This window comes from Leptonychotes weddellii, unplaced genomic scaffold (genome assembly GCF_054177405.1).
Source record: "Leptonychotes weddellii isolate Sample4059 unplaced genomic scaffold, ASM5417740v2 HiC_scaffold_5714, whole genome shotgun sequence".
NCBI classification, from domain to species: Eukaryota; Metazoa; Chordata; class Mammalia; order Carnivora; family Phocidae; genus Leptonychotes; species Leptonychotes weddellii.
Window position 1 is genome coordinate 886 of NW_028025278.1, and position 9,864 is coordinate 10,749.

Below are 9,864 nucleotides of genomic sequence, written 5' to 3' on the forward strand. Positions count from 1 at the left end.
GCCTGCTTCTCCCTCTCCCACTCCCCCTGCTTGTATTCCTTCTCTCACTGTCTCTCTCTCTGTCAAATGAATAAATAAAATCTTTAAAATAAATAAATAAATACATAAAATAAAATAAAAAAGTAAACAAATTGGACTGCATCAAAAATAGGAACTTTTATGCATTGAAGGGCACTATCAAGAAAATGAGAGTGAGGAAATATTTACAGTCATAAATATGATAAGCGTTTGATATCTAGAATATATAAAAACACTTCCAAGTTAACAAGAAAATAATCAATTAAAAAATACACAAAGGATGAAGAAATCTTTGTCTACAGAAGATATACAGATGGTCACTAGGCATATGAAGAGGTGCTCAACATCATTAACCATCAGGGAAAAAGAAATAAAATTATGAAGGGATGCCATTTTACATGCATTGGAATAACTATTAAAAATAAACAATACTCGGGGCGCCTGGGTGGCTCAGTCGTTAAGCGTCTGCCTTCGGCTCGGGTCATGATCCCAGGATCCTGGGATCAGGCCCCGCATTGGGCTCCCTGCTCAGCGGGAAGCCTGCTTCTCCCTCTCCCACTCCCCCCTGCTTGTGTTCCCTCTCTCGCTGTCAATCTCTCTGTCAAATAAATAAATAAAATCTTTAAAAAAAATAAAAAATAAAAAAAAATAAACAATACTCATTGGAGGAAGATGTGGAGAAATTGGAGCAGGTACATTGAAGGTAGGAATATAAAATTTTGCAGGTGCTGTGAAAAACCATCAATTTCTCAAAAAGTCATACAGAGAATTACCATATGATTCAGCAATGTCAGTCCTAGATATATATTCAAAAAAATTGAAAGCAGGGACTCAAACACTTATTTTATGCCAATGTTCATAGTAACATTATTAACAATATTCAAAATGTAGGAACAATCCAAATGTCCACCAACAGATGAATGTATAAACAAAATGTTGTATAAAGTACAATAGAAAATATTATTATTATTTTTTAGTATTTTATTTATTTGACAGAAAGCAAGACACCAAGAAATGAAACAGAAGCAGGGGGAGTGGGAGAGGGAGAAACAGGCTTCTGGCGGAGCAGGGAGCCCGAAGAGGGGCTTTATCTGAGGACCCTGGGACCATGACCTGAGCCAAAGGCAGATGCTTAACAACTGAGCCACCCAGGGGCCCCAGAAAAATATTATTAATGGCCATAAAAGAAAAAAAAATTGGTATATGTTACAATATGAGTAAACTTTGAACACATTCTAAGTGACATAAGCCAGACAAACAAGGACATATATTGTATGATTCCACATATACAAGATACCTAGAGTAGGCAAATATGTAGAAACAGAAAGTAGAGTCGAGGTTGGTGAAGTCAGGAACGGAGAAATGGGGAGTTATTGTTGATGGGGCAGAGTTTCTATAGAGGATGATAAAAAATTGGGATATAGAATATGATAATTCTTGCACAATATTGTGAATGTACTTAATGGAACCGATTGTACTCTCACAAGTTGTTCAAATGATAAAATATTATAGCTAGATGATACAGAGATAGATGATAGGTGATAGATATAGATAGATGATAGATGATAGATGATGATAGCTGATAGATGATAGATAGATAGATAGATGATAGATATAGATAGATAGATAGATAGATAGATAGATAGATAAATAGATGATTGATAGATAGGTGATAGATAGATGATAGATGATAGATAGATGATAGAAAGATAAAAGATAGATTGTAAAGAAATATTTTTAAAAGACAACTATGAAATTGCAAAGCGAAGAGAGGGGAGATCAAGGAACTGGAGGGCAGAGGAGAGGAAGGAGAGGGAAGTAAAGGGGGGGGAGAAAAAGAGAGGGGAGGGAAGGGGACAGAAAGGGAGGGAATGGGAAGAATTTGACAGTTTGACTCAATGGTTCCAGGTAAGTATCTCATGTTTGTTCACATGAGAAAATATTACATATTAAAAATGTCCCTTGTAGCATTTTTTAAAATTTTTATTATGTTATATTAGTCACCATACAATACATCATTAGTTTTTGATGTGGTGATCCACGATTCATTGTTTTCGTATAACATCCAGTGCTCCATGAAGTACGTGCCCTCCTTAATACCTATCACTGAGCTAACCCATCCCTCCACAGCCCTCTCCTCTAAAACATTCAGTTTGCTTCTCAGACTCCATAGTCTCTCATGGTTCATCATTCCCTCCGAATTCTCCCCCTTTATTTTTCCCATCCTTCTCCTAATGTCCTCCATGGTATTCCCTATGTTCCACAAATAAGTGAAACCATATGATAATTGATTTTCTCTGCTTGACTCATTTCACTTAGCATAATCTCCTCCAGTCCCATCCATGTTGATGTAAAAGTTAGATATTCATCCTTTCTGATGGCTGAGTAATATTCCATTGTATATATGGACCACATCTTCTTTATCCATTCATCTGTTGAAGGGCATCTCGTCTTTTTCCACAGTTTGGCTATTGTGGACATTGCTGTTTGAATATTGGGGTGCATATGGCCCTTCTTTTCACTACATCTGTGTCTTTGGGGTAAATACCCAGGAGTGCAATTGCTGGGTCATAGGGTAGCTCTACTTTTAATTTTTTGAGGCACCTCCACACTGTTTTCCAAAGTGGCTGTACCAACTTGCATTCCCACCAACAATGTAAGAGAGTTCCCCTTTCTCCACAACCTCTCCAACATTTGTTGTTTCTTGCCTTGTCAATTTTTGCCATTCTAACTAGTGTAAGATGGTATCTCAATGTGGTTTTGATTTGAATTTCCCTGATGGTTAATGATGATGAACATTTTTTCATGTGTCTGTTAGCCATGTGTATGTCTTCTTTGGAGAAGTGTCTGTTCATGTCTTCTGCCCATTTTTTGACTTGATTATTTGTTTTTTGGGTGTTGAGTTTAAGAAATCTTTGTGGATACCAGCCCTTTATCTGTAGTGTCATTTGCAAATATATTCTCCCATTCTGTGAGTTGCCTCTTTGTTTTGTTGACTGTTTCCTTTGCTGTGCAGGAGTTTTTATCTTGATGAAGTCCCAAAAGTTCATTTTTGCTTTTGTTTCACTAGCCTTTGGAAATGTATCTTGAAAGAAGTTGCTGTGGCTGATGTCAAAGAGGTTACTGCCTATGTTCTCCTGTAGGATTTTGATGGATTCCTGTCTCACATTGAGGTCTTTCATCCATTTTGAGTTTATCTTTGTGAATGGTGTTAGAGAATGGTTGAGTTTCATTCTTCTGCATGTGGCTGTCCCAATTTTCCCAGCACCATTTATTGAAGAGACTTTTTTCCATTGCATATTTTTTCCTGCTTTGTCGAAGATTAGTTGACCATAGAGTTGAGGGTCTATATCTGGGTTCTCTATCCTGTTCCATTTGTCTATATGTCTGTTTTTGTGCCAGTACCATGCTGTCTTGGTGATCACTGCTTTGTAATATAGCTTGAAATTGGGCAGCATGATGTCCCCTGCTTTGTTTTTCTTTTTCAATATTTCCTTGGTGATCTTTTCGGATTCCATACAAATTTTAGGATTGTTTGTTCCAGCACTTTGAAAAATGTCATTGGAATTTTGATCGGGGTGGCATTGAATGTATAGATTGCTCTGGGTAGCATAGACATTTTAACAATGTTTATTCTTCTGATCCATGAGCATGGAATGTTTTTCCAACTTTTTGTGTCTTCTTCAATTTCTTTCATGAGTGTTCTGTAGTTCCTAGCGTATAAATCCTTTACCTCTTTGGTTAGGTTTATTCAGAGGTATCTTAGGGTTTTTGGTGCTATTGTAAATGGCATCATTTCTCTAATTTCTCTTTCTACAGTTGCATTGTTAGTGTATAAGAAAGCAACTGATTCCTGTGCAATGATTTTGTATCCTGCCACATTACTGAATTGCTGTATGAGTTTTAGTAATTTGGGGGTGGAGTCTTTTGGGTTTTCCACATAAAGTATCATGTCATCTGTGAAAAGAGAGAGTTTGACTTCTTCTTTGCCAATTGGAATACCTTTATTTCTTTTTGTTGTCTGATTGTTGTTGCTGGGACTTCTAGTACTATGTTGAACAATAGTGGTGAAAGTGGGCATCCTTGATGTGTTCCTGATCTTAAGGGAAAGGCTACATCATAATTTGGAAATTATTATTCATCTGAGTTAATAAAACTTTGCTCATCTATATTTGGGGATACCACAAAAGTTAAAAGAAATGAGTCTGAGCCATATATTCTCTTATAGAAAGTTCTTTGAGAAATATTAACTAAGTTGCTAAAATATATACACTAACTCTATTTAAAATTTGTATATGTAGAAAAAATATAGATGCCAATATGTAAAAGAAATACACATTTACACTATAAACTCTTAACTTAGGTGATTACATGATTTTCCATTCCAACTGGAACATTTCTATGAATTGAAAATGTCTCCATTACATTAAAAACTATACCAGATCAACAGGTATAAACTGGAATATGTGGTTACTCAATTTTTAATAACTGTTACTTCTAAGAAAGGTAATGGAGTTTATTTTCTAGTTATCTTAGCATTTTAAAAATAAGAATATACTCCTCTACTGCTTCTACATTTTTAAGTAAAATGAAATACAAAAATATTTTTAAATTGTTAGAAATACTGTTTAAAATACAAGTTTGGTTACATTGTGGTTAATAGGTCAAATCTTTAACAATGGGGATTGATTAAATGATTTATGATACAAATGTAGGATAAGCTATTTTAAGCTTTAAAAAATTCAATAGTGCTTACTTATAGAGAAGTTGTTCATTATATAATATAAAATTAAAAAGCAATATATAAACAATATAGAAAGTAGTTGATTCCAAATTAAAATGCATATCTTAGGAAAAAGGTAACTGATAACTGGACTTAAAAACTTACTTTTGAGTGCATTTTACTTTTCCTGGTTTCCAATATTTTCTGCAGTGTTCATTTATCTGTTTTTAATCATTAAACACACACATATTTTTACTTTACATGGGATAATAGCTGTTAACTATCTTATTTTTTATCCAAAAGTTTGTTTGGCCGAAACCATTGACCAACTGAAATAATTTGCCAACTTCCATTATATAGAGAGATTTTACTAAAGTACGGGAGAAATAGGGACAGAAGTGTAAACATACATTTCATTATCTGGGTCAAAGACAAGGTATCGACATATCTGACAAGAAGTTTAAGTATATGAAAAGATGTTTACATATTTCTTGTAAAATTCTCTGTTAAAAGGCAGCTCTGAGTTATAATGAGTACACTGCCCTGAAGATTGCTTTCAGAAGCTAGCTTTTCCTTTTGAATTATCCCACCCATTTCAAAGGAATATAGATTGTCAACGTTGAAACCTTCAACAACATCACCACACTGTCACTCAACATCTGAACTACTTTATCGAAGGGGAGCTTGTTGCCTTCAGAAATAGTTCATTTTATTTTTTTGAAAGATGTTACAGAAAGAAAGAGCTAAATTTATCTCCTGATAGATTTCTTGTCTTTCTATTATTGATAAAAGTTTAATCCAATGTAAAATAATTGAAAAGAGATGTGCTGTAACTCTTTCCCATTTGTCACCCTGAGTGTCTCCTCCTGTCCAAGCCAAATAGCCTCCATTCCACATAAGAATAGTTTGTTCATTCCATATCCTCCATCCACAAATATCTTCATTATCATTGTTCAAGATGACCTTCATGTATTTCCTCTCTGACACTCATGCGCCACTCTGATTCAGTTAGATCTCACATAACTTACTCACATAGCATCCAGCTGTTACTCTTTTCACAGCATTTTCCCTGTTGGTTTTTATTGTAAGTGACTTTTGGATTTTAAACTGTGAGGTCCTAAAGGGCAATGACCATGAGTCTGCTTTTATATTTTTGGTGCAAAAATACTTCACATGCGTTTCAACTTCTGGTGCTGGATTGAATGGACCTTTGAAATGAAAGCAAACCTGGAGAAGCAAACCATGAATACAATTTAATCCCTCAATAAAAATAATGTCTTTCCTTCTGGAAATGCATACCCCCGAAAGACAGCATTTAACAATTAAGGTTTTCTCTCAGGGGTGCCTGGGTGTCTGGGTCGGTTAAGTGTCGGACTCTTGATTTCAGCTCAGGTCACAATCTTGGGTCCTGAGATGGAGCCCCATATGTCAGGCTTTGTGCTCAGCAGGTAATATTCTTGAGGATGCTCTCTCTCTCCCTCTCCCTCTGCCCCTTCCTGCCCTGAAGTAATAAATAACTTAAAAAAAAAAAAAAATGTTCTCTCACCCCTCCAAATTACGAGCGCCCCTACTGGCTGAAGTTGGCATTAAGCACTAAAGACCATCACCAAATTATCATAGCATCTTCATTTCCCAAGCCTGCCACTCAAAAACAAGGTGAATTTCTTTTACCCTTTTGGATTCCATTGTCCTCACCACTCTGATAAAAACTGTCTGGATGACCTTTCAACATGTCACCTCCTCCAGCTCGCATAACATAAACTAATAACCAAATTGAACGGGGATTTATTTGGTCTTTCATTTCTGTTCTGGTGTGTATTTCTCAGCTTCAGTGTTCCCAGTGACATGCTTCCAAGAAAATATTGAAAGTTGCTTTTGAGGTGAAAGTAGTTCTGAAACAAGCTTAGGAAATAGAAATCTAATTTTTAGAACTCAAAAGAAATATGAGTGATGCCAGGTATTGATGACAGCTTATATTCAAGGCTTAAACCAGTGAGTATTCATTTTCTGAGATTCTTCAGAGACTTAGTATTCACCTTTTCACAGAGAACTTCATTTAGGAATATGCCATAGGAAGAGACCAGTGTGAGATCCCAGAGTGCCCGGGGGAAATGTATCTAGTTATGGGGGCTTTTTAATCTGTGCCAGTGATTTATCAATACAGCCTAACCAAATGCTTTATTAATTCAGAAGGCGTCATGATTTTAATTTATTTTATATCTTTTATTGCCCAGGCCAAATACTTTACTAATCATCACATGTGTTTCAACGATTGAAGCATACATTAAAATATTTGACAGGTTGCCCATTAATCTACACATTGTGGCCCACTGTGCACTTTGTTGATGGAATTTCACATTTTATAGACCCATCTTTGAATTTTGATGATTTGGTTCAATATTGTTAGCAGAGAACTTGCCTTCTTGGAAATGTATTGCCCATTAAAAGCAACATGCTAGGGTGATTGGAATGTGTTTTGATTTAACAATTGAGTTTATAATTGTATACACTTCAGTAACCACAGAGCTTCCTCTGATGAAAGGGACTTTGGTTCCTGTGTATTTATGTTGTAAAAGAGCTTTCTTCTATTTTTAGACCCAAAACTGATGCAAAATCTTCTTAAAGACCAAATGAATAATATTTATAGATAGTTTGGAACATATCTTTTTTTTTCCTTTTTAAGAACATAATATCTTAAATCTTATGGTGCCTGGGTGGCTCAGTTCGATTAAGTGTCTGACTCTTGATTTTGTCTCAGGTGATAATCTCAGAGTAGTGAGATGGAGACCCTCATTGGGATCCATGCTCAGCATGGAGTTGGCTTGAGATTCTCTCTCTCCCTCTGCCTCTCACTGCCACTCACACTCTCTCTCTAAGATAAATAAATAAAATCTTAAGAAAAAAATAATATCTCAAATTCTACCATGATATGTTAAATAAAGTAATCATCAGAATCTGGAAGTCAAAAAGAAAGGGAAAGCTTAGGATAAAATCCTGAAAATAGACTCTAAAAGATTCTAGGTGTTAGATTCACACCATCATTGACATTATTAGCTATCTTCACTATATTGTTGGGTAAATTCAGGAACTACACAACAACCAAACTAAACCAAACCAAAACAAACAGCTTTATTTGACTTTTTTTTTTTCCAATTGTGATGCCTATTGAAATTTTGCATTTCCCTCAGTCACTTTAGTCTAGAATCAATATAGCCTTAATCTTGCATATCAGCCAACAGGGAATGACCTCCATAATGTGCATAAATATTTATTCAACAGATATTTCTTGAGCTCCCTACTATGTATTCATCATTTGGTAAGATACACTGCCCTTAAGGCAGTGGTTGGAAGACACACATGAGAAGTTGAGAAACATAAACAATGTATCAGAAGTCAGAGTATGAATTTTTCAGCAAATTTAGTGTAGTGTAAAAGGCAACACAGAGCTTGAGGAAAATTAGTATCAGCAAAGGATTATTAAATGTATCTACTGTACATTTTGAGTCCAGGTTAAGCTGCAGGAAAATCACAGCCCTGGAATCACAGCACTATGGGACCCAGAGAAGGCTTTACAATTTCTCATTGCCTCAGTTCTTTATATGTTGGATTTATGCATTGGATCACTAATCTGACTTCACAGATTATTGGCAAGAGTAAAGCATAAGAGAGACACTGTGAATACAGTGTCTGTTAAATATCAGATACCCAAGAATAACTTTGGTGATAAATATGTGACTTCATTAATTAATGCTATTACTAAAAAATGTAGTAAAAAAGGTTAATAAAATATCTGTATAGTCAAATGATGTTCCATGGAAGAGATGGGCCTCATTTGGGTCTTGAAAGGACAGACAGGTTGCTTAGTGAAATAAAGGTGAGTATGCCCAAGGCGGGAATAAAATCATAAGTGAAGGATGGGAAGTAATACAGAGCACAGTGTATGGAGCATGGAGAGTGTATGGGTTTATTGAAGATGTCTGGTTATATGATATAGTGGACTTATTCTAATAATGTGGGCAAGCTTTTCACAGTAGCAGTATCATAGCCAATGAGGTTTATCCAAGGTGCGATTATTGTTAATTGAAAACTAATAATGTGGGCTATCCCAAAATGGGGGGGGGCGTCAAACAGCACACTCAACTTTGCAGGTTGTTATTTTTCAAATTTGGACTCAGAACATGCTGGTGTATTAGCAGGTTTCAGATGAATTACAAACCCTTAATTGTTAACAACAGTTAATATGCTGACATTTTTGATAATCCAATTAAAAATTGAAAGAATTAGGATCAAAATGTAGGATTTTGTCATATAATCCTACTAAATTCTATTAGAATTATAGCAGAGGAAGTAAAAAGGAATAAACCAGGTATTTGAATGAAGTTGAATTTAGACACAGAGGTTGGGAACATAGAGGTCTGGGAATAGGACAACTACTTTTTATTATTAAACATTATGTTTCATTTGAATACCAGATGAATATATCATTTTTATAAAAAAATAACAAAATAAAGAAGTTTTCTTCATAATAATGTTATATATGGTTTTCTTGAGGAAGTTATAGCCAGTTATGAAATGTAATGAATAAACCTGAATATGCTGTGAAATGAAATGTAATGAAGGTTAGTCAGTTATGAAATGTAATGAATAAACCTGAATATGTCCATAGAAGAGGGTCTCATGATTGCTTATCATTCCTGTTTGTCACAAAAGAAAAAAAAAGTCAATTAAGACTCTGGTTTATAGCAACATGCCACCATAGCTGCGAAGAGCCATTATGTAACAATATTTTTGGTAGGGAAAATTCTAGACTTCATGGTTTTATCTTGCTTCTTCAGAACAGAATCATTTACATGTCACTACTCTTAGGTCCTTGAAAGATATTTTCCCTTCATGTTCATCTATATTCACATCATGATATTAGGGAATATTCATACACACACACACACACATGCACATGCAAACACACACACACACACACAACTCTCTTTTTTTTTATTCTTATGTTAATCCTCCTACATTACATCATTAGTTTTAGATGTAGTGTTCCATGATTCGTTGTTTGTGCATAACACCCAGTGCTCCATGCAGAACGTGCCCTCCTCAATACCCACCACCAGGCCAAC

At 35.3% G+C, this 9,864-nt stretch overlaps 1 pseudogene; it reads left to right on the plus strand.

The window, feature by feature from the left end:
* Window positions 1-8,760: 8,760 nt before the first annotated feature.
* LOC115939620 (U4 spliceosomal RNA) lies at window positions 8,761-8,917 on the plus strand (annotated as a pseudogene).
* The last annotated feature ends 947 nt before the right edge of the window (window positions 8,918-9,864 follow it).